Source organism: Hetaerina americana, unplaced genomic scaffold, assembly GCF_022747635.1.
Source record: "Hetaerina americana unplaced genomic scaffold, ioHetAmer1.1.p SCAF_12, whole genome shotgun sequence".
Taxonomy (NCBI): Eukaryota; Metazoa; Arthropoda; class Insecta; order Odonata; family Calopterygidae; genus Hetaerina; species Hetaerina americana.
In genome coordinates this window covers 35,841,502-35,867,923 of record NW_027286292.1, presented here as the reverse complement: position 1 = coordinate 35,867,923, position 26,422 = coordinate 35,841,502, and positions in this window count along the sequence as shown.

Genomic DNA, 26,422 nt, shown 5'->3' with positions numbered 1-26,422 from the left:
CTTAGTGGCCCGTCGGAGTATCTCTTATGGAACGCGTTCGGCAGAGAAGCGAAAATCACATTAGATTTCGGTTTTATAAGTCCATTACTGCTGCAGCCAAAGGGAACTCCTTGCTCTCTCGGTCAAGGCCACGTCCCATTTATCAGCTCTCTATCCTTCGCATACACGCTCACCACGCGTAGCTCCTGTGAGGGTGAGCGTGCTAAAGAGATGGTAGAGTTGTGGTTCGGAAGGACATGCATGAGAATCCTATTGAGTATCCGGAGCAGAAGCGAGGGAAGGCGGTTTGGGGATTGAGAGGTACTGCCAAACGCAATTTTGTGCAGCGGCAGTATGTCAACCGAAAAATTGGTTAATTTCTGCGTATATTTTTCCAGGATTCCACGTTCTGCTATTTTCTTCTGCCGTCATCACCCACAATACAACATTTGCGTAAATCAGTTTTTGCCTCATGCCAACTTTAAAATTCTAATCCCTTTATTTCAATTTTCTCCCATTTTCATATCCTCCTTTTGATGCATATAGTTAATAAACTGGTGGTAAAACTCGTAAATGTGAATGTAAAAGCTACTGGATTCAAGACAAAGAAACACTTAATAAAATAATAATGCATTAACTTTTGAAATTTTGATTGCTGTACAGAAACTTTCTTTGGAAAGAAAGCTTTGGAATGAAGGAAAGGGGGTTCGGACATTATTAAGAATGTATTTAGGAATAAGGGGAAAGGGGGTACAAGTAACGAGTGGTAGAATTTGTAGGTGAGGGATAGGGGACCCGGTCTTGGGTGGGTGACGGTGTTTTGGCATTAAGTTACATGTCAATAACTTTTTTTTCTAACACTGAAAACAGTTCTTAAAGAAGGAGTATAGATTCTGATTTCAAGGTATAATGAAGCTTGTCTGAAATGCATAAAATAAACATATTCTGAATTTTTTCCCAACCTATAAATCAATTGACTCATCCTATTACACAATCGCTCCACAGTGCGGTGCAGACACGCATTTATTTGAATCGACCTTCTCAATTATATATCTATACATGGATTCCGATGTCTCCATCCGGCACCGAAGATCGCTGCCGAAAACCGTCCTGCTCTCATCCTTACCACTCCAACTCAATCTCAACCACCAAATCCCACCTTCCCCGGGCTTTGACGATGCTCGACTGGAAAAAAATGCGCCCTCTTCCTTTCTTTCTACAGCCACCAAATCCCAATTAGAGTCATGACACCCTCGCCGCCTTCACCGAGCCCTAAAAGCCTTCCCCCTCCCTCCTCCAGCCTTTCTCCTCCTCTCCCTTCCCTGGCGTTCAGAACTAATAATGCGGAAAGACGCAAAAACCTCACCCCTTGTCAGCTACGTTCGAACCTCGGAGCGCACACGGGGTCTCTTCTTGATTGCCTACCCCGCAAATACCTCGCGTCCCACCAAAAGGGTGTGTGGCACGGTGTGCAGGTACTAGGCAGGATGGTTAGGGATAAGGAAGAGAAAGGGAAAATAAAAAACAAAATTCCATGACAAGCCTTGAAAAATGGTGCAAATTTATATTTATGCTGGCGGAAACCTTAATTCAAAAAACTTGCCAATTTCACCCTAAAAAACTCTTTGTTACACGAAGGATGAAATAAAAATGAACCACAAAAATGTATACGACAGACCCTACCAATGCATGTCATGAATTACTGGAAAAGAAGAGGATTATGTGACAGGGAAGAGAATTCTGTATATTATATAAAATGAAGGGCACATAGAAGAAATAATATGGCAGTCCCATGTGATCATGCGGAAAGGGATTTGCCAAAATACACATGAGATTAGTGAAAATGCATACATTTAAGTTAAAAAAAATCCTAGACGCTGTGGGTGGCAACTGAGATTTTTGTTCTATCCAACCCTACGATTACTATCCCTTATTTTCTGTGGGAAAATGGTTTCTTGTGTCTGCTAGTTCTTGTGTTTATAATTTTATATTGATGATGTAAACAATGTATGTTGAATTTCGAATAACTGGTGAAACCTCGGCGTCGAAATATTCGGCTCTAAATCTATTTTATGAGTTCAACCTAACATTATGTAAATCGTCTTTGTTTCATCAATACCCAACCCATCTTTAGAAGCATTTCTGTGACGCTTTCCGTTATTTCGTAACAGTTTTTTGACGAAATGGACCACCCTGTATTGAGCCTCCTCAATTTCCCGAATGAGGCCTTTTTCAGTCGGATCCCGTGCACTACATGACTATTCGTAAATGAGGTCTTACAAGAGCATGATAGCAATGTTTCTTGACCTCGTCGTCACTCCTTCCAAAAATGCATTTAATGGACACCCCATTTTTTATTAGCTTGCCCACAGATTTTTTGTATATTGGGGATATATACCCCATATAATTACTCATTTATAATAACACTTAGGTATTTTACCATATCAACTACTTCTAGATCAACTCCAGTAAGTTTGCAAACAAATCCCATCGATCATTTTCAAAAATTAACCACTGAATATTTGCCAAGGTTTTAGTGTCAATCCTTATTTGGTACACATTTCGAAATAAAATCTAGAAGACTTGCTAGTATTAACCGAGCCTCTTTCGCAAAATATCGTGTTTGAGGATGACATATTTTAAAGAAGTTCGAGTGTCATTATATTTAATTCTTTTGAAATCATGATATTTACATTTGCACAATACCCCAAAGGCCGCCAAAAGGACGAGTGGCGGGGCATTGTCAACAGTTGGTCATATTGGTCACCAGCCAGGCATTCTCAATCCCAATCATGTCACCTCGATACAGATATTAGTTTGATCATGCACTGTAATAAATTTAACCTCACGAAAGAAGGCTGTTGTTTGCCATAATATTCAATAACAGGATAGGTTGGCCGTCATCAACAGTATGCCGTTCTCAGGAGAAGAGCGGAGAGGATATGTGGGGGAGTGAGGGGAGGAGAGGTAAGTTGCCGATCAGTCAACGAACGAGGGGTTGAGAGGGATATGTAGGCGTCTGTTGGAAGGATTTAGTGGTCTTGATTCAGCCTGGGAGGTTTAAACGACCGGAGAACCTAGGCGATCTCACGGGTTCTCACCTCTATGCTACTTGCACATTTGGGGAGGGTCAAATCGCCGACACAGAGAAGCAGATTGGTCGTAGGAAGCAGTATGAGTAAGGATGAGATAATTAAGGAAGATGGGAGATTAGGTGGAATAGCGTTGGTTATTCATGCGGAGGGAAAGAAAGGGTGTTTGTACATTCACCCACGTGGCAGTGGAAAAGGTAGTGCAGAAGTTACAGGAGAGGTGGGATTTTATGTTTTTGGAGGCTCAGGTGGCGTCGGGTTAGGAATTGGTAATAAGAGTGGTGGTGGTCCTTAGAATATGGCAGCATTTTCTGCGTGCGCGGTTGCATGTAGCGGACAGAGTTGGAGAAGAGACGGGTGCCCGCAGGTGGTCTTGTCGACTTGAAAATATCTCGTAAGTTCGACAGGCATTTAAACGAAACGGAGGGACAATTTGGGAATTAAATTGAAGTGGACTGACTGTTATTAATAATTGGGAAGAGTCCACGGATTATATGTTTAATTTTGTGGGTTCTGGGAAAGAAAGTGGTGATTAGGCTAGGGCATTTTGGGTGGTTTGTTTTGGGGAGAGGGGTGTATTGAGTTGACGGTTTGAGAATTTTATTGTTCAGTAGTTTTTCAGGGTACCGGAGTGTCCTGAGAGAATCATGTAACTTGTCCATCTGTTTCTATTGGGAGGGGGTATTGTTGCAGAGACGGAGGCCATGGACTGAGAACGAAAAATGGATGAATCGTTTTGTATATGACGGGTGGCAGCTCTTGAAATGAAGGTATTGCTGGTAGTTGGTCTGTTTAATGAGGGATAAGGTGTTAAGTTTTTTTTCTGGAGGTGAATGCCGGTATCTAGGAAAGTAATATTCGAAACAGATACAGATGAAGTGAAAGATACCGAGGAGGAGTTGAGAGAGGAAATGAAGGAGGATAAAGTTTTGCGTCCGTGGGACCAAAGGAGGAAAATGTCATCAATATAGCGGGCCCAGAAGAGTGGTTCAAGGGTTAACTGGCGGAGAAAGGCATGTTCAAGTTTTCCCATCAAAAGATTGGCGTATGCAGGTGCCATACGCGTGCCCATCGCAGTGTCTTTTGTTTGTAAATATACTATGCTGTTAATTTGAATGCATTTTTGGTGAGGACGAGTTGGTTCAGTTTGATGAGGAAATCTATGGACGGGGTGAGTGGTGTGGCTCGTAGGGAGAGGTAATATTTCAGGGCTTCTAAGCCTTCTTTGTGGAGAATGTAGGTGTATAGAGATATAACGTCTATTGTGGCCATGAGAATGGTCGTATTGTGCGGAATTGGGATTGAGTGTAGACGTTCCAGAAAGTGGTGCGAATCTTTGCGGTAAGAAGGGAGTGAAGTAGCTATTGGTTGAAGGTGGTGGTCTATTAATGCGGAGATACGTTCAGTGGGCGAGTTGATGGCGCAGACAATGGGGCGTCCGGGGTTATTAGTTTTGTGAATTTCGGGTAGCAAATAGAAATCAGGTCTTAGGATTAGGTGGCGAAATAATGGATATATCATTGGGTGAGAGACCTTCTTTGGGACCAAAATTGGATAGAAAAGAGAAAATATCCATTTGATATGAAGGGTTTGGATCTTGGGCAGGAAGGCATATCATATATTTGTTAGCCTTGATGAATGAAACCAGAATTTGGGGCATTGCTATATGAATATTAGCCCTTCGTTCGCTGCCAAATATTTAACATATACTATCACAACTGCTGTAATTTTTTTCTCAGGCATTCAAACTGAAAAACTTCATTTCAAAAACGCATCTTATAATTCCTTGGACAAATATATCTTCCATAATACCAGTGGGAATACTGTGGTTTTCTTAGTTGCGAATATTAATCTAAAAACAAAATTTACGCGGTATCAGTGATCGAACAAAGCTTTATGCAAAGGTTAATTTTATAGGTACTTTTAATTGAATTTAATATAAACCAAAGTTGAGAGTAGAGTTTATTTCTAGATGCCGACCTGCTGGTTCTTCTGAGGCCAAGAGCATAAAAATCGAAATTCATTAGGCGCATTCCTTCATTCATGTAAGTCGGGTTTAATAAAAGGGAATGCGTTCGGCGTAGGGCAGGGAGATTTATCAAAGGAGTTAATAACTCAGACTAGCATGACAAAATTGTTGAAAGATTTTGGGTGAGACTCCCTCAAAAAAAGAAGATTGATTTTTAGACGAAATATTTTAGGTAAATTTGAGACCTATCAGCTTTCCGCAGACGTTCATCACATTTTTAAAACTCCAAATTACCATGGAATGCATGATCATTAATTCAAATTAAAGGGTAGGGAGTTGAACGCATAGGTTTAAAATGTGTTTTCTGGAAACAATTAGGGACAGTAAAAGCTGAAATCCACATCAACTACACCTATATCTACGCCACACCCCGCAAGCCACCGCAAAGGTGTGTGGCGGGGGGGGGGGGTCACCAACCATGCATGCACAATCCCCTTCATGACACCTCTACACAAATATTAGTTAGGATATGCACTGTAACAAAGTTATCACATGAATGAAGCCAATTGCATGCAACAATACTCAATAGCAGCATGTACGGGAAAAACAAATGCTTGAATCAATCCGTTCTCCAGTCCATCTCTCTGATTTTTTTACAATAGTCTGCTGTTCTTAAGAAATTCAGGGACTGAATTATATTTTTTATACCGGATGTAGAACAACATGAGCGGTATATTTACAATAAGTTTCATTTTGCTTTGATTAATTGGACATCTAACGGTTCTCATCTCAGATCTTGAAGTAAATAAATGACGCTTTGCGTTCTTTCATTAGAGTACATCACCCGAGGTTAGGAAATGTATTTTACCCGAAAACAAACCAAAAAAGCAAGAAAGAAAGAAACCAAAAAAACAAGCGTAGAATCGGTAAAATACTTGGCTATTATGATAACTAAGGACATGTCCTTGGGAAAACACCTTCGTGAAATTTTCGGAATATGAAATAAAAAATTAGGTTTCATAAAATCGATGCATGGGAAAGGTAATGGGTCAAGAAAATTTATTATTTTGTTAGTTAGGCCCCACTTTGAGCATACTGCTAGTTTATGAGATCCTCACGACGTAGGCTTAGTTTTGGAACTAGATCGAGTGAAACGTAGTGCAGCTAGGTTTTTGAAAAGTTGTTATGAACAAGATAGTTGTATCACCGCACTATTGAAAGAACTAAAATGGAAACCTCTATTTGACCGTAGGAGGGAATTCAGGTTAAATTTGCTGAGTGCATTTGTGGCAGGTTAGTCATCTGAGGATGTTAAAAACAAACCACAAGCCCCGACTTACTATGGTAAATCGTATGACCTGCTTAAAATCAGGGAGATAGATAATAGAACAGATAGATTTGAAATGTTTTTTACACGGACCAATATAGAGCAAATTAGATATGACTGCAGGTGCGACGGTGATAATTAGCTTTGGTAGTCAACATATTTTTTCAGATATTTCATGTCATCTTTTTATTTAATTGGTCTATATTTTTAACAGTTTTAAATCTATGCAATGCCATGCAAGCCGTCAAATGGTGTATTAAGAAGCCAGAAATGCAGAAAAGTACATACAGAAATATTATTGTGTAATCACTTGAGTGCATATTAGTTCATTTTCAACTCTTATGCAGAAACTTGTCATGATTCAATCATATGATAAAATGACATCAGTAATTGTTTAAACAGTTTAAGAGGAACTAGTTTAAGAATTACTCAAGGAGCGAAGGTTGAATTACATCTTAAAATTCTTGCATAAATGGGAATCAGATCTCTTTAGCAAAGATGCAGTAAATATGTCACTAGCTCTAGCGCACGGTGGCAGAAGAGATCACGTCATTAAAATTGAGAGATTAAGTTTAGAAAAGATGAATGAAGATTTCATTTTTTACCACTAAAGTGAAGGGAAGAGAATATCGGCGAGCGACCGCGCTAGTGAGAAAAAAAGGCATTTTTCTTTTTTCATTCAAAGTACTCAAGTTGTTTGCAATGAGCTCATCTAACCTTAGTCTTCTTCAAAGGGAAAAAAATAAGAAAGGAAATTATTTAAGACCATTCAGTGATGAAAATAATGGTAACCGGAAAACCCTCCCTAAATGCATGGGGAGCATGTGAAAGGTTTTAGCACCTTCGGCTTTTTTTGCTCTTCCTTCTGATTAAATCTGAATAAATAAATAATTTTACTCTAAAAATAAATGCAACTCTGGACTGTTTGACGACAACATTTTAATCTGCAGGGAAATAAAAAACGATAAATATCGTTAAATACTAAACATTGACCTAGAGAACATTATAAAATGGTGTACAAATTTGAATCCGAGTTTACGTAATAAAAATTGTACGATTATGCACCTCTTAAAAAAAAGAAAAAAGCATGAGCAGACTTAAATAACTGGAAAATACGAAGGTGTTCGGATGAACTTGTCAGACTATGTGAAACACGTGGGTGGCACCATCCCATCCGATCTTCCATGGAAAAACCATAAACACATTATTTTCAGGAAGGCTCTGAAGCAGCTGGCACTCTTCAAGCTTACAGTTGGAAATTGTAGCGACAATGTGAAAAAGGCGTTGTATTTTTCTTCAAGGTCACCACTTGTAGATTATCCGGCGAGTGTATCACATAATTCTCAAAAAAAACACTGAATACAGAATTAAACAAGCTAGAGAAAAGGACCATCAGATTCGTGAAAATTTTTTACAAAAGAACGCAAAACGCCATGCATTTACTACGTGATCCGGGATGAGAACCCTTATATATCCGAGAAGTTAGGGTAAAATTAAACTTATTACAAAAATACCACTTGTGTGGTTCTTTATGCGACGTAGAATATCCCTCCCTGTATTGCATAAGCAGGATAGATGATTGTTAACAAATCAGAGAGACTACAGATGGGATAGATGTTTTTTGTTTGTTTTTGTTTGTTTGCCATTTGTTTTTCCCGCGCATATCTCTAATCACATCAATTCGAGGCAAAAACAATGAGACGAAAAGGCAAGCGTTGGTGAAAATAGATAGAAATATACTTAAAAGCTATATTATCCCTCAACATAATTCATGACTGGAGTTCTATCGCTTCCGCCATGCACCGATGGGCCGCACCGCCGGCATGGCGGGGTGTCATGGAAATAAATTTGTAGATCAGGAACAATTATGAATTTTCCGTCTATCATGAGTATAATACGAAAACGTAGAGGAGACTGAGTTGCATGTGATCCCGCCCTTCCATATAGATTTCCTCAACTTTCATCTTAGTGTTTTGTATTGTGTTAGTATCCTGCAAGCCACCACTTGAGTGTGTGGCAGGGTGTGGCGATTACACACAAGGCTACACTTGACACAATACATCTTTCCCTCCTAGCATGGGTCGGACAAAGGTTATTTTATTCCGATCCCTTATCGTTCGTGGAAAAAACGATATCTTGAATCTATCTGTTCTACACTTAATCTCTCTAATTTTATTGACATGATCTCCTCTACCGTAGCACGATGTGGGTAATAATACATTTTCAAAATCACTGCTAAGGAGACATACTTCTAATGTATGCAAGAAGTTTAAGCTGTAATTTAAGCTTCGCTCCGTGAGTGATTCCCAGACTAGCTACTTTAATATTTTGGATACGCTACTAGGTTTATCATAGCAACGTTTTATAAATCTAGCTCCTCTACGCTGCACGCAATCCAATTCGGTAATCAATCCAACTTTGTGAGGATCCATATACCATCAGCATATTGTAAATGAGGCCTAACCAGCGAAAGAGTTAAAATAATGGTGTTTGATAATAGGAAATAGTGTTATCTATGGAGTAGTTGCTGACAGTACCATTATCGGAATTCGCAAAGCGAATTTCGCATGAATGGTGTCATCCCTCTTTGAATTTTCCTTTAGGTAGATCAAGGAGTTCCCTGAGTTTCTTGAAGTATTGGATTAAAGGTAGTATGGCTTGTTATCTAACACCCTCTCCACACGTCCTCGGGACGGCCTGCGGGGTAGTGTATACAGGATTAAAGTGTAAATGAATTCATGAAGAGAGCGCATGAGTTTCCAAATTAAAAAGAATATTAATATTTGAGACATCTTGCTATAATCGAGGAGCTTAGAATGAAACATAACTCCAGCCTTTCACGTCGCGGCGGCCCGCCGTTCGGCCCGCCGTTCGTCCCGCCCCCTTCCCAGACGGAACGCCCGTTTCCCCCCACCTGCGCGGCGCGAATCAAAGGTGAGAATGAGAGGGAGTAGAGTTAGGGAGGGAAAGGGGGATGCGGTCAGAGATTTCCTCAGCCTCCATAAATGAATAGGACTCTCTTTCGGCAATTCCTCTGCAGAGTCAATATTTAAAGAGTGCTGAATCAAGTGCTAGCGCGAAGAACAAAAATCACTTTATTTCTGGGATCTTGAAAATAGAAAATGCGTTATAAAGGATAGTAATTAACCCGCTCTGGTATTCTCAAAGATCTGCCTTAAGTCCCTAATTTACTGAATAACAACATTCGAAAGTTTAAATTAATTCACCGCACGATTCACTGGCACCTCTCGCGGCAGTGAAAATTAACTGTTAGTTTTAAACGCTGAAGAGTTTAAGGTGAATCCAAAAGTGAAGATGCTTCGGTTTGGTAAATTATCAAAGGGGAGGCTGTCAATTGGTGGTATAATACCCGTTTTCGTAAAGGAATGACGAGTTTTTATTGCTAATTTCAATAGCCAATTGAAATGCATCTAAAAAGTGGTAACACTCTTTGCCGTAAACACTGGAAATATCAGAATGAATTTGTGTTGAAAATATTCTTCAAATAGAAATAAGAATTTCAGTTTTAGTTGCGGAGGTATCCAAAAGTTATTGAATTATTAAAAATCAAAACCTTTATAGTGATTTAATATGCATGAAATATGGCTTTAAATTATGCCACTCTCTCTCTATGAACGGATACTGAAAATTAAGGAGAAAGTAAAATACTAATGAAGCTAAATTTCGAGTCTTTCATAAACTGCAGACTAAAGGAATAATTTATGGTATTGACGGTTAATTCTCACGGTGAACCCCTTGATTGATATTTCATTGCATCATTCATCTGCATAAGACTTTCATAAATTCCAAATTCCGTAGGTTAAGTCAATAGGAAACTAATTGCTCGACTCCACTCCTACTGATCGATTTATTCCACCGTCTAGCTTGAATTCTAATGAGACTGCGGTTTCATCCTGGTCCATTTTTATCAATTTTTTATCACGAGTATTTCAGTGAAGTACTATTTGAATGTCACGGGGGGATTCCCAACCCTGCGCGATGGCGATCATTCAGGGATTCTGGATCCAAATAAGAATTCAAGAGTGAGGGAAACGCACTCAATGATCTATGCGTGGACATTAAATTAATCTGTCACGCAATGCACATGCACTTCAAATACTCAGGTTGGCGTCCCTCCTATACGCACATGTAATGTGATCACGGACTCATCCTGATGATTAGTCCAAAAGCCTCCACAACTTGGACGCTAAGCAAGACTGAGGTAAACAAGGGAGATTATGAAGTGAGGTAGCCAACAGTAAGAGCGGCCGAGGGTCCGTTCTATAAGCTCCGCCGGGGATGTACCCTGCGGAACCCCGGGTGGGGGGGAGGGGGACGGCTTCCAGGAGTCGGTTTGCCGTGGGGGGCTGATATAGAGGCGTGGTAGTGAGTCGCGGGGGGCACGGGAGAAAGAACCACGGGGTGGGTTGGGCGAGGGTCGTGAGGATGCCGATGGGGACGGGAGGCAAAGCCAGTCCGTGTATTCGAGTGGATAGTCCCGCACCAGGATGAAAGCAGTGTCAATAACTCCCGAGGTCCGAAAGCGTGCCTTTAGCGAATTGCGGGGATTTCCCCTGCGCGGAATGTTTTATTGATCAGCTAGTCCCACTCATCAGCGAGGCGGAGCAATTCTCGAAATGCAGACGTATCATCCTCCTCCCGTTTTGATTGTGGATCTTCCTCCTGCCCCACCAAATCCCACGTCCACTCCAGCCCCCACACTCCCCTCCCCAAACGCATGCCGCCATCCTTCCACCCCACCTTCCCCGCATTCCCAACCTCCCCTCCCTCCCCTCAGCCCGCACCCCTCATTCAATCCGCTCTCGCCCTCCGATCCATCATCACTCACGTGAGCCTCTTCTTCTTCCCATCATCCTACGCGAAACCACCTAGTGCGCCATGCCAGCGCCGAGACGTACTTCTCCTAAAACCAATCAACTTGTCTGAGGGGGATTATAGGGAGGTGTTGTCTTAGTTCATCCCGACGCGGAGAGTACCCGGGCTATTTTTCGCTCGGGGATCACGGGGCTTTGTCAACTTCTCGGGGCTTTCCTTCGGGGCTCGACCGGGGTAGGGCGATCACTTTCTACCTGGGCGGAATCGCATCTTCACGGGGCCGAAATATGTTCACAGCGTACTCTGTTTTCTCATCCCTACTCTCTGGAGGTCGTACATACTTCTCATTCCATTGTTTTGCGAAAGTGCGTCACACCGTCGCAATTCATCTAGAGGAGACTTGATCGACTCACAAAAGCATTAAACTTCTCATTTTCCCGAGAGAAAAAGTCATAGTAGCTAGTATGGTAGTACTACTAGCAGAGTAGTCATACTCACAGCGTACTAACAAAATTATCTATTGATATTTTTCAAAATATAAAATATTTTTTTTAATTCTATAGTACTTACTCTTACAATTCTCACCAACAACGCAACATGCATACGAATAGAGTCAGCATGCAGGCAAAAAAGCATAGTGTATTTATTGGTTGTAACATTGCATATATTAATTTTATGGTAATCAAAGAGAGAGGTACGAGGGTCATCCGGAAAGTAGTACCCGTTCGTGAAATAAAGACACAAAAGTAAATATTAACAAACATAAAAAATTTTATTTGAAAGAGGATACTTTAAACTACTTCTCAACATAATCTCCAAGCAAATTAAGGCATTTGTCATAACGTGTGACAAGTTTCTGTATTCCTGCTGCATAGTCCTTCGCCGCCAGCTCATTGAGATACGCGAGGGACCCATCTTGCACAAATTTTTGCATAATGCAGATGGTGTTTAACAATTTCATGAACAATTGTTCGAGAAACATTGGGAAAATGCTCACAGATGTCATCAATTGTGACGCGCCGATCGTTCCTCACGAATTCGTCAACTGAGCTCACCAGTTGGTCTGTAATGACAGACGGTCTCCCCGAACGCTCATCGTCGTGTGTGTTCCCCCTCCCCATGTTGAAGTTGCGACACCACCGCCGAACAGACGACTCGTCCATTACATTGTCTCCATACACCTCCTTTAATTGGCGATGAATATCACATGTGCGAACGTTTCTTGCATTGAGGAATTTAATCACTGCCCTCACTTCACAACTGGCGGCGTTCTCAATTTTTTTAAACATTGTAAACAATCACAGAAACAACACAGGCAATGCTAGCGTCACGCAACTTGGCTCAGAGAAGGCAGACAAGCCACTGAAGCTATCTGACCTCGTCCAGCGGCTACTCGCGTCGTCAGCACTTCATGCGGCACGAACGGGTACTACTTTCCGGATGACCCTCGTATGTAGGTTTTTTAGATAATCGCATAAGTGTCACAGAAAAAAATAAAAAAGTAGCGTTGGAACGAAGTACATCATTAACTTCCTGCTTAGCAGTCATTTATGAGCCTTTAAGTAAATGCGTGCGTTGATTTGCAAAATAACTGCGTATTGACTAACGATACACAAAGTTTTGAAAATTCAATTAAAATTAAAACGATAGGTCTTGTGAGAAAAATTAAATATTTTCAGTATTTCTGTCAATCTTACACTCATTAATTTTTCATCGTCAGCTTAATAAAGCAGGATGGAGCGATTTGAATATTTTACGTTTCTTAGATATTATTTTATGATTTTTATTTACGCGTTGGGTAAGTTATATCATGAATATGGTATTTATATATCGATACATTTCACTATATTCATTGTTATATAAGTATGAAATATTGAAATGCATTCATTATATTTCGGGAATGTGCCATGTATATGAAAACTATTGATAGATGTACATATGCGTTCAATTCATAATCCCCTTTTCCTCTCACACGTAAAAGGCTTCGGTCACATATTGAAGTCATTTAAATGCGCAGTTACCACTCAGTTTGATATAACTTGGAAGAGTCAAAATTCAGAGTTAGTCAAAATTTTTGAATTAGATTTATCCTTTTATTCAGATTCTACCATTATTGACGTAAGTTTTATGCTCAAACTTCTTTAATAATACTTTTACTCAAAGGTTAAGAATCATCAATTAGGATGACAACGATACAAAAAAACGGCAAAAGTGAAAAAATCTGAAAAAAAGCCTTAATAATTTGATGCGTGGTTTATGCGTACATGAACATCCTAAGCAAATGTAATTACTCGTAGTTAACGTACTTCTTGTCCAATGAAACAAATCGTGCAGTACCCCGGAAAAGAAAACCACTCTCACATTTACGGAGGAACAAAGGGACATTGCTTTTGAGGCAAACAGGCCTGCTCATACACGTGTACTGAGGATTTATTTCCTCCCCCTTCCCTCTTACCCAATTTTTAAAGCAAGATTTCGAATTCATACTAATTGGCAAAGTGATGCAGGCTCATTTTTAGCGGATATTTTATTCAAGTGAGCATACATAATTTACGATGTCTGGAATAAAAGCCGATGAAAATATCCACAAGAAGCATTTCATCCAACGGTGTAAGGCACTTTTTTCCATAATTTGAAAAATGTCGTCCCACATGTATCATGAGTGCTATCAGATTTTTTCCGACTCCTGGTCAATTTTCCCGGTTTTAATAATTATCCACGTTTTCTAATTAACTTCAACTTGAGCCATTTTTTTTATCGAGATCATTTCATGCCTGGTCAATCTCTGTGAAATATATGCCCATTCTTTCCTAAAAGGGTCAACGTTGATCAGAGAGGAGTTTTATAAAAACTCTTAGTTAAAAGAGTTACTGAAAATCATATAAGTAAATATATTTCCTGCAACCACTAGTAATATCACAAAGCGAATGCTTAGACAATGTCCGCAATGGGCACTACTTAGAAATCGAAGAACAGCAGGCGAAGCACAGAAACTGCATAAAAAGAGAAAAACAGAATACCAGATTGGCCTTACCTCCACTTCGGAGTTAGCTTCGATGGAAATAGGTTCAAAAGAATAGCTGACCTTAATTTCATACTTCGTTACACGCGCATTTCAAAGACTAATTGCTAACAAAGAAATAGCGGAGGAAGGTGTCACATAATGCCGTGGCAATCCGTCAATTAAGTACGTCCGACCATGCAACACATCACATGACCCAACCGGAATACGATGCCGCGACCTTTTGTTTGGCCATGGAACACACGCCTAGCTGGGCCAAACCTTAATGAACTCTTTAATCAATCCAAACGCAGGCTCTCTGTGGTCTACCTGTTCCCTCGTCTTCACAACGCCCTCATCTAAAACCCTAAAAAATCTATCACGTTCCCCATTTCCACTCCTCCCTCCCAAGCGTCACAGATACACCAACACACGCCGTCACATTCTGTGCTTACGGATTATGAAATTCCCTATGGCGAGCGGTCAGAATGAATGTGAGCACACTGTCCTCGATCGTCCATTGTCATTCCCCCCCCCATCCCGACGGGCTTAGGGTTCACGTTTTCTCCCCCTTTCCCCCGTCCCGCCCCGACGTCCGACCCCCTGCCTCCCCCAACATCGCCTCCTCCACCTCTCACGTGCACGCCTCTCTTCCGCCCCGCGTGCCCCCTCCGCTCCCCACGACAGACGCCCGACGGCCACGCCACCACACCTTGCCTCGAGAAAGGAACAAAAAAAAACACTCGGACAAGCGTGCTGTACAGAAATCCACCTCCTCTCACTCGTGCCGTCTCAACCCTCCCTCCCCTACCATCACACACACACGCATACACCGTCGAAGCGTATCCCGTCTTTTCAATTCTGCGAAAAATACTGTTGTCTACTGCGGTCACTTCTTCTCCGCTTGCGGACGGACCCCTGCCCACCGCCCACCTCCCGCAGGCCTCGTTACTCAACAGCAATATTCCGAACGCCAAACTGACATCAGGTGTTTCACGTTATTCTCCTCCCATCCCTCTCCATCCACACCACACCCCCAAACACCCGTCCTGCACAGGTCTCACAGACAAACCGATTATTTTAAATGTCACCCCCGGTTTCGGTGAGACAATGGACGCGGGGCAGGCGGAGAGGGAGGGATGGGGGGGAAAGCTCGGAGGAGATGGTGGAGGGGAGGAAGGAGGGGTCGGACGGGGGTTGCGCCGGACTCGTGGGAAGTGGCGTCGGGGGGTTGCGCCGCTTTCGCGGGGCAAGTTCCCTTCGTGAAGAGAGCCACCCGTCGCAATGAAGTGTACGGTATCACGGGCGCCCCCCTTCCCCTCCCCAATGGTCTCTCCCTGTTCCGAGAGGCAATATTTCCACGGCGTGCAAAATTGCCGCGAAATACGGGAATGGCTATTATGACACCGTAGGTGTAGGCACTCGTCGAGGCGGTGGGTGTCGTCGTGACTCCGTCTCTATTATTCCCTCGGAATAGAGCGACGCGAGGGAGAAGAGACGGGGCAGAGGGTTGTGGGAATATTTTGTAGGGCTCTCACGTGAAGCGTTCAAAGAATCACCTCCGGTCGTTACAACAAAGGTGGATCGCAAAGGTCGCCTGTCTTTCAAAGAACTGCGGATGAGTGGTTATTTTTTTATGCTGCCTGCGCCATGGCTTCGTAAAAAATGCATTGAGCATTTGTAATCTTCATGGCGTGGGAGGTTGAGGCAGGATGCTGAGTATTATGTTTTCGTGTAGGGGAATTTCTGATGGCATATGAAAATTTTACGGGTTTAGTTCCCTTTCGAGTCTCACTCGGATTCTGCCGAGAACGAGGTGGCGTTTAATCAACCTAAAAGTACGTTCTTTGATTTCACCTCACTGTCTCCACTGAGGTTACGTAAATCACTGAATCTACGTTAAAAGAGTGTGCTCAATCCTCTCCACGTTTCCCTTTCCTCCGGCTGAGATTTTACTTAAAGGAGCGCAGCGGTAATTAGCAGAAAGGGAAGTTTAAAACGCTAACGCTGCACCCTATTTTCTAGGGAAATTTTCAGGTTTAGTTCTGCAAACTTTCGGAGGTGGTATGTGGTTCACCCTCCGTTCAATTATATAAATACTGTGGAAAATTTGGTGATATCATTAACACAAAGTCTAACCAAGAAACGAAGACACCTCGATGGTTCACAACAGTTTATCAACATTTTTCACCAACCCGGTAATTATTAACATTTGAAAAATCTGAAATTTAGAGTGTTTAATTGAAAATAAACAACTTGACCTTTTTCGCGTAGAAATTTTTTTATCTACGACCTAGGTTTCGTTATGGTATAACATCGTCAGGTTACCATAATGAAACCTGTGTCGTAGATAAAAAATTTCTATTTGCAAAACCCTAGTTCTTTATTTTCAATTATCATATGAAATTTTCCACCAAGTGACGCCAGATTCTGTTTTATTTATTTAGAATGTGTTTCTTCAGCTTTTCGATTCTTGTCATAAATGAAATTTCACGATATTCGTCGTTTCTTCTTCATTTCAATGAAAATCGTTTATTCCACGAAAAAGAAAAACGCATGAGGGGAAAAAGGTGCTTTCGATGATAAGTATGACGCCATCAAGAGTACGCGTACCATTATACTTACCAACTGGTCGCATTTGCACCCTAGATTGAGTGGGTATCATTATGCTCGTACATCCATCAAATCTTACTAAAAACGTTTGATAAATTGAAAAGGGAAATTCTTTTTCCTAATTTGCATCTGATGAGAGCTATTTTATCCACATCTGGAATATGGCAACCCAACTGAAAGAGATAAAGCTCAACTAATCCCCAGGTCCCAAAAATATAACGACTAGGTTATTTGGGTATTAAAATAATTAGTTCCCAATGACGAGCCATATCTCGAAGTAATATGTTATACATGAACTATGAAATGAGAACAAAATTAAATAAAAATAATAGAGTTCTTCAAGCAACAAAAGTCATTCGTGGCGAACAACATACGTATATGAAAACCACCAATAAAGAAGAACCATATCTATACATTACTTTGCAAGCCGTCTCAAGAGCGTAACGATACTTGATAAGTTCACGAATGAACTTCAATATATTTTAGCTTTTACACAACTCTCATGCAAATATATATCTTGTGCATAGTGCAAAAAGTGCTGTCCTTGATCGATTCATCAAAGTTATGAGAAGTAAAAAATGTGTACTTTTCAACAGATTTATTTGTAACGCACTACGCGTTTCAGTTTATCAAACCATCTTTTGGTAGAAGACAAGATTCGTCTATTGTTTGTAGTTGATCTTCCTAATAACTTTGCCGGAAAATATAATAAAAGAAAACTTAATATATCACTTCATATTCCGCATACTCTGGGGAAAATCCTTTGCCGCAAAAAGACAAATTATAAACCCTCTTACATTCCGGCATTTACAATTTGAAGTGTAATTCCTGTGATATGTGCTGCATAGGCCAGACCGGAAGAATTTTCGAAAAAAGAATAAAAGAACATGAAAGATGCTGGAGGCCTTTTGATGGAACATCTCTCCTAGCTAGGCATCTGCTACAACTATCCCACTCATGCAAATTTAATTCGGAGATTCTACACAACGATAACAAGGGCAAAAGACTTGATGTTTTATTGTTATCATTAAAATTTACATATGCAGATAGACTATCAGGTGGCACAGAAGTAATCACAAAAGATAATAAATAAAATCAGTCAGTAAAACAAAAGTACACTTAAAGGAAACTTCCAAACAGTAATCTCTGAAACAAAACAAGAAAATCCCCATCTCATTAACATCAATCAATAAGCAAGAAAAAAAATAAAATAAAAATTTTAGCTGTTACATATAATACACCACACATCAATCAAATTATTACATAAATTGCTTACATCTTTCCTTGGAAGGATGCACTCTGTTATGAAAGGGCTTTTAGAGCAACTTGAAATCATAACATCAAATATGAATGCTCTTTTAAACGACAATATTTTTATAAACCACTCTCCTCTCCTCAGAATCCCGTTTGCACAATAAACATTGAAACTCCCTCTCTCCTGCTGACTCCACCTTTCGCGTATTTCCCGTCTAACCACCCCCTACCCTCCACACTCAGTGTGTGTCGGACAACCCTTCCCTGATAATGTCCTTCTTAGAATCATTTATACCTCATCCCTTAACTTACCTCTATCCCTTCCATGTCCCCTCCCCGCTTAACCCTTCTTTATTCTTCCCTCCTTTCTACCGCCAGGATAGCGGCTACCTGTCACCGTCCTCTCAAATAATGACCACAAGTACGTATCTTCCCTTCTCCCCCTCCCTCGTTTTACCTCGCCATTTCTTTAGTTTCCCTGTTTCTTTGGATTTTCCATAATTCCCCTCTTTGTCCCCGCCTACCTTACTCCTCACTCTCTTCTTCCACCCCTCCTCAAACTGGTATAATTACGATGCATCACAAGGTGATTCTTGTCTTGTACTTGAAGATGAGCTGAAACGCGTTGTACGTTACAAATAAATCTGTGGAAAAGTGCAAATTTTGTTTTGCTCATAATGACAAACTTCCACTACATCTCGCCTGAATCTGTTGAATAAATTCACCAAAGTCTAGTATTCAGGTTGATATTCTTTTCTACCCCCTTGGTTAGATGATGTTATGGTTTCGTATTGTGCGATGGAAAAACGAGCACTCGACTCTGTTCCTGACAGTTGGACAATGAAGCACACGGTATGACGGGCCACCCCCCTCCCATAGCCTCCCCCAACTCCTTCCCGCTGATAGAATCTGCCAATAAAATTTGGTGCCTTAGCAATAATTCCCTTAATATCGCAAGAAGTGTCATGTGCCATGTTTTAAATTGCACAAATCTCAAAACAAAGAGAGAGGACCTCGACAATATAATCCAGAGCAATTGTTTCGAATTGTTAGAGGCATGGAAAGTTGGTTATCTGGTAATAAAAACGACCTCGATGTTTTCCCAATTGACTCTACAGTTTACCGACGCAATAGACGTGAAAGCCCCGGAGGCGGAATTTTGGTGGCGGTAGAAAGGATTTTCGAAAGCGAACTATGCGGATTTAATAATAACAACATTGAAAGTATTTGGTGTACCTTATTAAGATCAAATCATCCTAACGTTGGTTTCTGCTATTTCTACAGGCCTCCAGACTTGAGCGGTCTAACACTTCTATCACTCAGTGAACAAATATATCAACTTACCCGTAAAAATAATAACAGCATCACCAAATTGGCGGTGACTTTAACCGTCTCAATATAGATTGGGACAGTAACAGCGTTAATACTCAAATCCGTGGCCGCGATTCTTGTAACATATTTTTAAAACAACTGCAGAGAAAATCACTAAAGTGGTGCGCATGCCACCTGTGGAAAAAATAAATTAGACTATATTTCTCACAAACACCTTAGAGCGTATACCAAGTGTAGAAACAGGGATGCATATTGGAAGGTTGCGTGATCACCATGCAGTAGTTTCCAAAGGGTTACTTTGAATGGAGACCTCACTTCGGACTTCCCCCATAGATGTCCCATCATTAACAGTGGGAAAGCTGCAATGGAGGTAAATTTCAACTATACATTTTGAGGAAGAAGAGTAGAATTGTTTAAGCACTGACAGCGACGAGGACAGTTATTTGGAGAGTGGTTGTAATACGTCATCTGAGGGCATCACTTGTACATGAAATGCCAGTTAAGTAATCATATCTTAGTCCTTATATACGTTTGGTTTATTATGAAGCTACATAAGTTAGACTTTTAGGTAAAAATGGAGTTACAATAAAAAGATATGAGCATGAAACAAATATAAGTTTTGTAATAGAAAGCAAAAAGCATGTATGAGCTTATGGGAAGGTTTTATTTACTTTTAAGACGAAAACACATTTAACGGGTTTTCTTATTAACGAGTAACTTCTCAGTATTGTCACTGTAGTCAATAACTATAGCCGCTGTAGTACTGCAGTCAATGGAGTAGTGCTACCAGGATGATACTTGTTAAGTGCAAAACTGATGCTGCATGAATGGTATTAGATTCCTTCCAAGCGGCCTTTCGGAAGTTGCCTTGTGCTAATACGATATGTGAAAGCGATGGACTAGAAGTAAAATGGCTGGTGACCTAAAATCCCCTGCAACACGGTTTCGGGGTATTATTATCATCAGTATTTCAGTCCTAGGATTGGTTTACTGCAGCACTCCATTCTTCTTTATTTAATATCAATTCTCTAAATCCCTTCTTTGTTTTACCTCGTCCTTTAGTTTGGTTTTTGGTTTGGTCTTCTTGGTTTTACTTCTTCCTTTGTTTTACGTCCTAATTTGTCCCATGTACATGTCTCTTGGTCTTCCCCATCGAATCTTCCCTAAAATTTTTCCTTCTCTTATCTACATCTACTTAATACCCGTAAGACGCCACAAGGGCATCTGACGGGGGGTGTTAGGGCACGACACGTAATTAAGAAAAGTAAAAAACCGCATGCAAAAGTCACAAATTTATACAGTCCACAAACAAAACATGGTATACATTCAAGCAAGAACTATTACACTCTACACTTATGCAAACACACAAACTACCAACTAACATACACTCGCACCTACAAATTTACCTGATATCTTAGCAAAGTATAATTTTGTTCCGACTTGTAGATTAAACGTTTTTAATATTTCTAAAGCGACTTTGGTTTTTTACTATTATGATTTCTGATTGTTCTGGGAAATAATGAGTATTTGTATTTATCTGTACTGGAATCTTATCTCCCTTATTTTATCTTTGTGGTCTGATCTACCTAAGTTGTGCGGGACCATTGCAATGCCTTTAGTGTCATCGTTAAACTCGTTTGTTCTGAACCTTTCTAAAAGTCTAAATCTCGCTTGTTCTCTTCGTATCTCAAGGGGCTCCCAGCCTAAATACCCTAAGAGACTTGTCACCCTTGTCTTCTTATCATAAGAATTTTTAGCGAATATGGTGAATTTCTCTGGACTTTATCTAATTCTTTTTGACAAATTTTCTCCGAAGGATCCCAAATACTTACGGCATATTCCGATTGTGGTCTAAACTAGAGCAATATAACACCTCTATTTAACCTTCTGATTACATTTCCCCTCACCAGTGTTATGAAGCCGAGTTTCTTTAAAGTGGATCCTCATATTGACTTGGTATGTGACCCCCGTGAAAGGCGTGGTGTTAGAACTACCCCCAAATATTGAACTTGATTGGCCGTAGTCAGTACTGAACCCTCTATTTCGCAGTTTATTTGCTGTTCGCCACTTCTTTTGTTCCGAAATTTCTAAACTGCGCAGTTGTCTATATTAGGCATTAATCCCCGTTCCTTGCACCAAACCGAGACTGAATCTAGGTCTCTAGAGAGTAGCTCGCGATCTAGTTGACTCCTTATTTCCCTGTATACCACCATGTCGTCAGTGAATAACCTGAGATTGCTACTAACGAGTGCGCTTATGTCATTAATGTATATTAAGAACAGAAGAGGCCCTATTAAACTTCCCTGGGTGACGGCCGAAGGTACATCTCTCTCCGTTGAGCACAACCCATCTATGACTACTATTTGTTTGCGGTTTGACAAGAAGTCTCTAATCCAATTAATTATTTTCTCATTGATCCCATAGTATTTAAGTTTATGTAACAATTTATTGTGTGGGACTTTGTCGAAGGATTTTTTGAAATCCAGGAATACTGCATCGACTTGTGTGTTGTTTTCTCCCGATCTAAGTATATCGTGAATGAAGAGACCAAGTTGTGTTTCGCAAGATCTGCTTTTCCTAAATCCGTGCTGGTTGTAGATTAGTATTTTCCTACTATCAAGAAATCTCATAATGTTAGTGACCATAATGTGTTTCAATATTATACAAGAGATCTATGCTAAGGAGACGGGTCGGTAATTGGTTGGTTTATTCCTATCGCCACCTTTATTGATGGGAATTATATGGGCTAGCTTCCAGTCGCGAGGTACTCAGCCTTCTTCTATCGATTTTAGAAAAACAATTTCTAAAAACGGGGCCGTGGCTTTGTGTGCTTTGATACTACGAAGCAGATGTACTATTCCCTGCTTCGGCAGTGTTATATCTTGGGCAGTGTTCCCCGGGTGGATGTGGAGGATCGTTTGATGCGTTTTTGTTATTATTGTAGACGCTCGGGAAAAATTTGTTTAAAATGTTTGCCTTTTTCACGCTTTCCGTAATAATTTCTCCGTGTTCCGCCTTCAAAGAATGTACAGTTGGACGTTTACCCTGTATTTCCCTAACATACGACCAGAATGACTTTGGATTTTCCTCAAGATATTCGCTTAGCATTTTAGATTTAAAAGAGTGTAGTGCTGTGCGCATAATACCTTTCGTCTTACTACCACTTTCTTTTAGTTTCTGCTTGGATGAATTCACATAAACTATATCGTCACTTTTAAAATTCTTTTTTGAAATTTGACTGTAGCCTTCTTTGCCTTCTTAATGCCGATCTGAATTCCCCGTTGTACCATCTATATTCCTTACTGCCGCATTTAAGTTTGGATGGGATGTACGTCTTCATTCCTTTGCGTAAAATACTTAAGAAATACTTCCAAGTGTTCCTTGTATCGGTTGTCAGTGTTTTTATTGTGTATTCTGGTAATTCTTTTTTTAAATACCCTCGTAGTCCGTTAAAATTTGCCTTGTTGTATAAGTATATTTTACGCTTTTCTTTGTTGATTTTCACTAATTTAGTTTTAACTCTACAAAAATTGCCTTAGGGTCACTGGTTCCGTCCATTATTTCAATGTTGGTAACGATTTCGGGCGTAGAAGTCCTGAAGATATCAAGCATGCTGCGGCCCCGTGTTGGTGATTAAACAATTTGTTCTAAAGAGTGTTTTGTGAATAAATAAAGGAGTTCTTGGCATGAATCTTTGCTTTCGGTCGATTTTCCTACGCAGTACGTGTCCCAGTCAATGGACGGTAGATTTGTACCACCAGTGATTATAATAATGTTGCTATGTTTGTTGATAAGAGTGGATATTTGGTCGTCGAACTTGTGTAGAACATCTGGATTAGAATCTGGGGGTCTGTAAAATGAGCCCACGAATAGGCTTCAGTCGTAATAGTCCTTTATGTTGCACCAAACGCCTTCTATGTCATTCACGTCACATTCGTATCGTTGGCTACTAAGATGTGACTTTACAGCAATGAATACTCCTCCACCCAATCTATTTATATATCATATTTCTAATCAAACCATTTTCGCTCAATGTGTGTCCAATCAACCTATTTCTTCTTCGCCGTAGTGTTCTCTCTATGGTACTCTCCTCTTCTGCTCTTCTATGTTCTTCCTCGTTCCTCATTTTGTCGATCCATTTCATCTTCATCATCTCTCCTCCAGCACCATGTATCAAAGGGTTCTACTCTTCGCTGGTCCACCTTTCCAATGTTCCAAGTCTCGGAACCACAGAGTACCATTTTCCACACGAAACTCTTGACATATTACTTCCTTGTTTCCAGCCTTAGGTTATTTGAGCATAGTAATCGCCTCTTATTCATGAAAGCGTTCTTAGCTTGGGCTATTCTTCGCTTGATGTCGGTCGAACTTCTTCCATCCCATGTTATGCTGCTGCCCAGGTAGATGAAGGATTCCACTTGCTCTATTTTCACCCCTGGAATTGTGATGTCCGCGTTTAGCTTCTCTCTTCCACGCACAAGGGTTTTAGTTTTCTTCTTGTTGATGTTCATATTATATTCCCCCAGTACTCGATCCATAGCCCTTCGAGTTGCTTGCAGGTCCTCTCGCGTTTTTGCCACTACTGCGATGTCATCTGCAAACCGAAGCATGCTGATTTCTTCTCCATTTACCTTGACTCCTTTTATACCCAATTCATGTGTTTCTTTTATTGCCTCTTTCAGGTATACGCTGAGTATGGCTGGCAAGAGATTGCATCCCTGTCTTACTCCTTTGTTTATTTTGGCTTCTATTTTTTTCCATTTTTCGTTTGTATCATTGTAACCAGATTCTTGTAAAGGTTATGGATAATTCTTCTGTCGGTATAGTCCAATCCTAGCGTTTCTATATCTTGAACATCTTGTTCCATTTGACGTTGTCGAAGGCCTTCTCCAATTCCACGAATGCCACATATTATTGGTTATTTAGATGTATCATTTTTTTCGGCCAGAGTTCTCAAGCTGAGAATTTCCCCTCTTACTCCTCGGTTTTTCCTGAATCCGAATTGGTTTTCTGAGAGGTTTCCTTCTATTCTTCCTCCTATTTTTTGACTAATTATTCAAGTAAGCATTTTAGATGCTTGAGTCACCAGACTCAATGTTCTGTGCTCTTCGCATTTATCTGCGTTCGGTTTCTTTGGTATTGCAATCATTATACTTTTCTCGTTCTTCTGTTATCTTTCCGCTGTCGTAGCTATTCTTGACAATTCCAGAGAGGGCATCCTTCGCTTTGACCCCGAGTTCCTTGATTATTTCTCCGTATATTTTGTCAACTCCGGGGGCCTTGTTGTGTCTCAGGTCTTCCACGGCTCTGTCGAATTCGCTCCTTAATATCAGTGAACTCCGGTCATCTTTACCTACCACGCTTTCATCTTTAATTAAGCCATCTTTTATTGGTCTGGTAGCTTGATAGAGTACTTCATTGTATTACTTCCATCTATTCCCAGCACACTTGCTGATTTTTGAAATTACGCAAAAAAATCTTCCCTCAAAGAGCTTACTTCGTAGTACATATTTGCCGAAAATGCACAACGGTGTAGTTTATAAATGATTTTTATTTTAATTAATTTCGATAGTAATTTAAGACTTAATTATAGATTAAGAACGAAATTTTAAATCTTAATCTAGACTATTGATATTTTTGGCCGTGATCTGAATACGGAATATCTCTGCGTCCCTCTCTGCGAATTAATTTCCCTCCCTCATCCTCATCCCCTTTCCACCTGGTGCTTCCATCCCCTGCCACACACTTCAATGGTGGTTCACGAAATTTGTGTAGTCGTATGTGTAGATGAATTTGGATGCAGGGAGGGATGCCACGTGTGCAATATATGCTTGGTGAGTCAATTAAAATAATGAATCCTCAGCTCCGTATTTCATTACAGTTACGGAACTTCAAACGACCAATGAATATAATTTTTCTCAACAATGATGATCCTTTAAGTAAGAAAGTGTGTGTTCATAATGGCATGTTTTCTCAATTTTTGAAAAGCTCACGTCAAACGAAAACCTCATGCTAAAGTATACGTAGCTCACATCTCTCAATGTGGAGGAGTTGTTTTCTTTGAATACATGTAAGGCCATACTTACTGATCACCGAACAAAATTCACGATGAATTATGTTTAGATGTAGAATGCGATCACACTGATCGAGAAAGTGGTGAAATCGATGTACCTTTTGCTTTGCGGGAAACGATAAATAATTTTTCGAGAGTTTTTGAAATTTTTAAAGGTTTGTTGCGAATTTTTTTGCTAAAACATGGGACTTTTTCAGCAGATTTTGCCTATATTTTTTACCAGAATTTTCCCCGTTCATTTGTATAAAGATTGAGTACAGTTTCTGAAAACTACCATACTGCGTTAAAAATGAAGCACATGTATTGCCTTCGAAATCATTGCTCAACTATTGCCCTAAACCTAAAACAAGTATTTCTTCATCCATAACACAAAAGCATCCCTACGCTCTACCTCCTTCCTCAAGATCGGATTTTGAAATTGTCGATCGGGTCTTTGATCGAAGTGTTTCGTAATGCCTTCATTTCTTTAGTTCTTTTTTCGAGTAAGTAAGTAAGTAAGTAAGTAAATGCTGCTCCCCCTTTCAAAGTTCTCCTGGTAAATTAATTCCTAGGCTGTCATATTTTATCTTAAATATTTAAAATGGTCATCTAATATATTCCCACCACCTTTAATATTTCATCTAGCCTTTCCATTTGTTGGTAATGTTATTTCCTCCATTTTCTTACGACTCATCTTTACACCGTGCCTCTCATGTTTTTACGCTTATTCAAAAAAAAAATAGTACAATCTCTTTTTATCACAAGCTGCTTGAAACGTTTATTAATTTAATTTGATCGCCTGTCTGTTTACTTCCCCTCCTTTCTCGATCGTTCACAGTGACTCTAATCCCATTTCCTCATCGAAAAAACAATAGAAATAAGGAAGGACAACGAATAAGCTTGCTTTTTTCATCTCCCCGTCACTGTCAGTCCCCATTACCTTCATCTTTGTAGTCTGATACGTGTA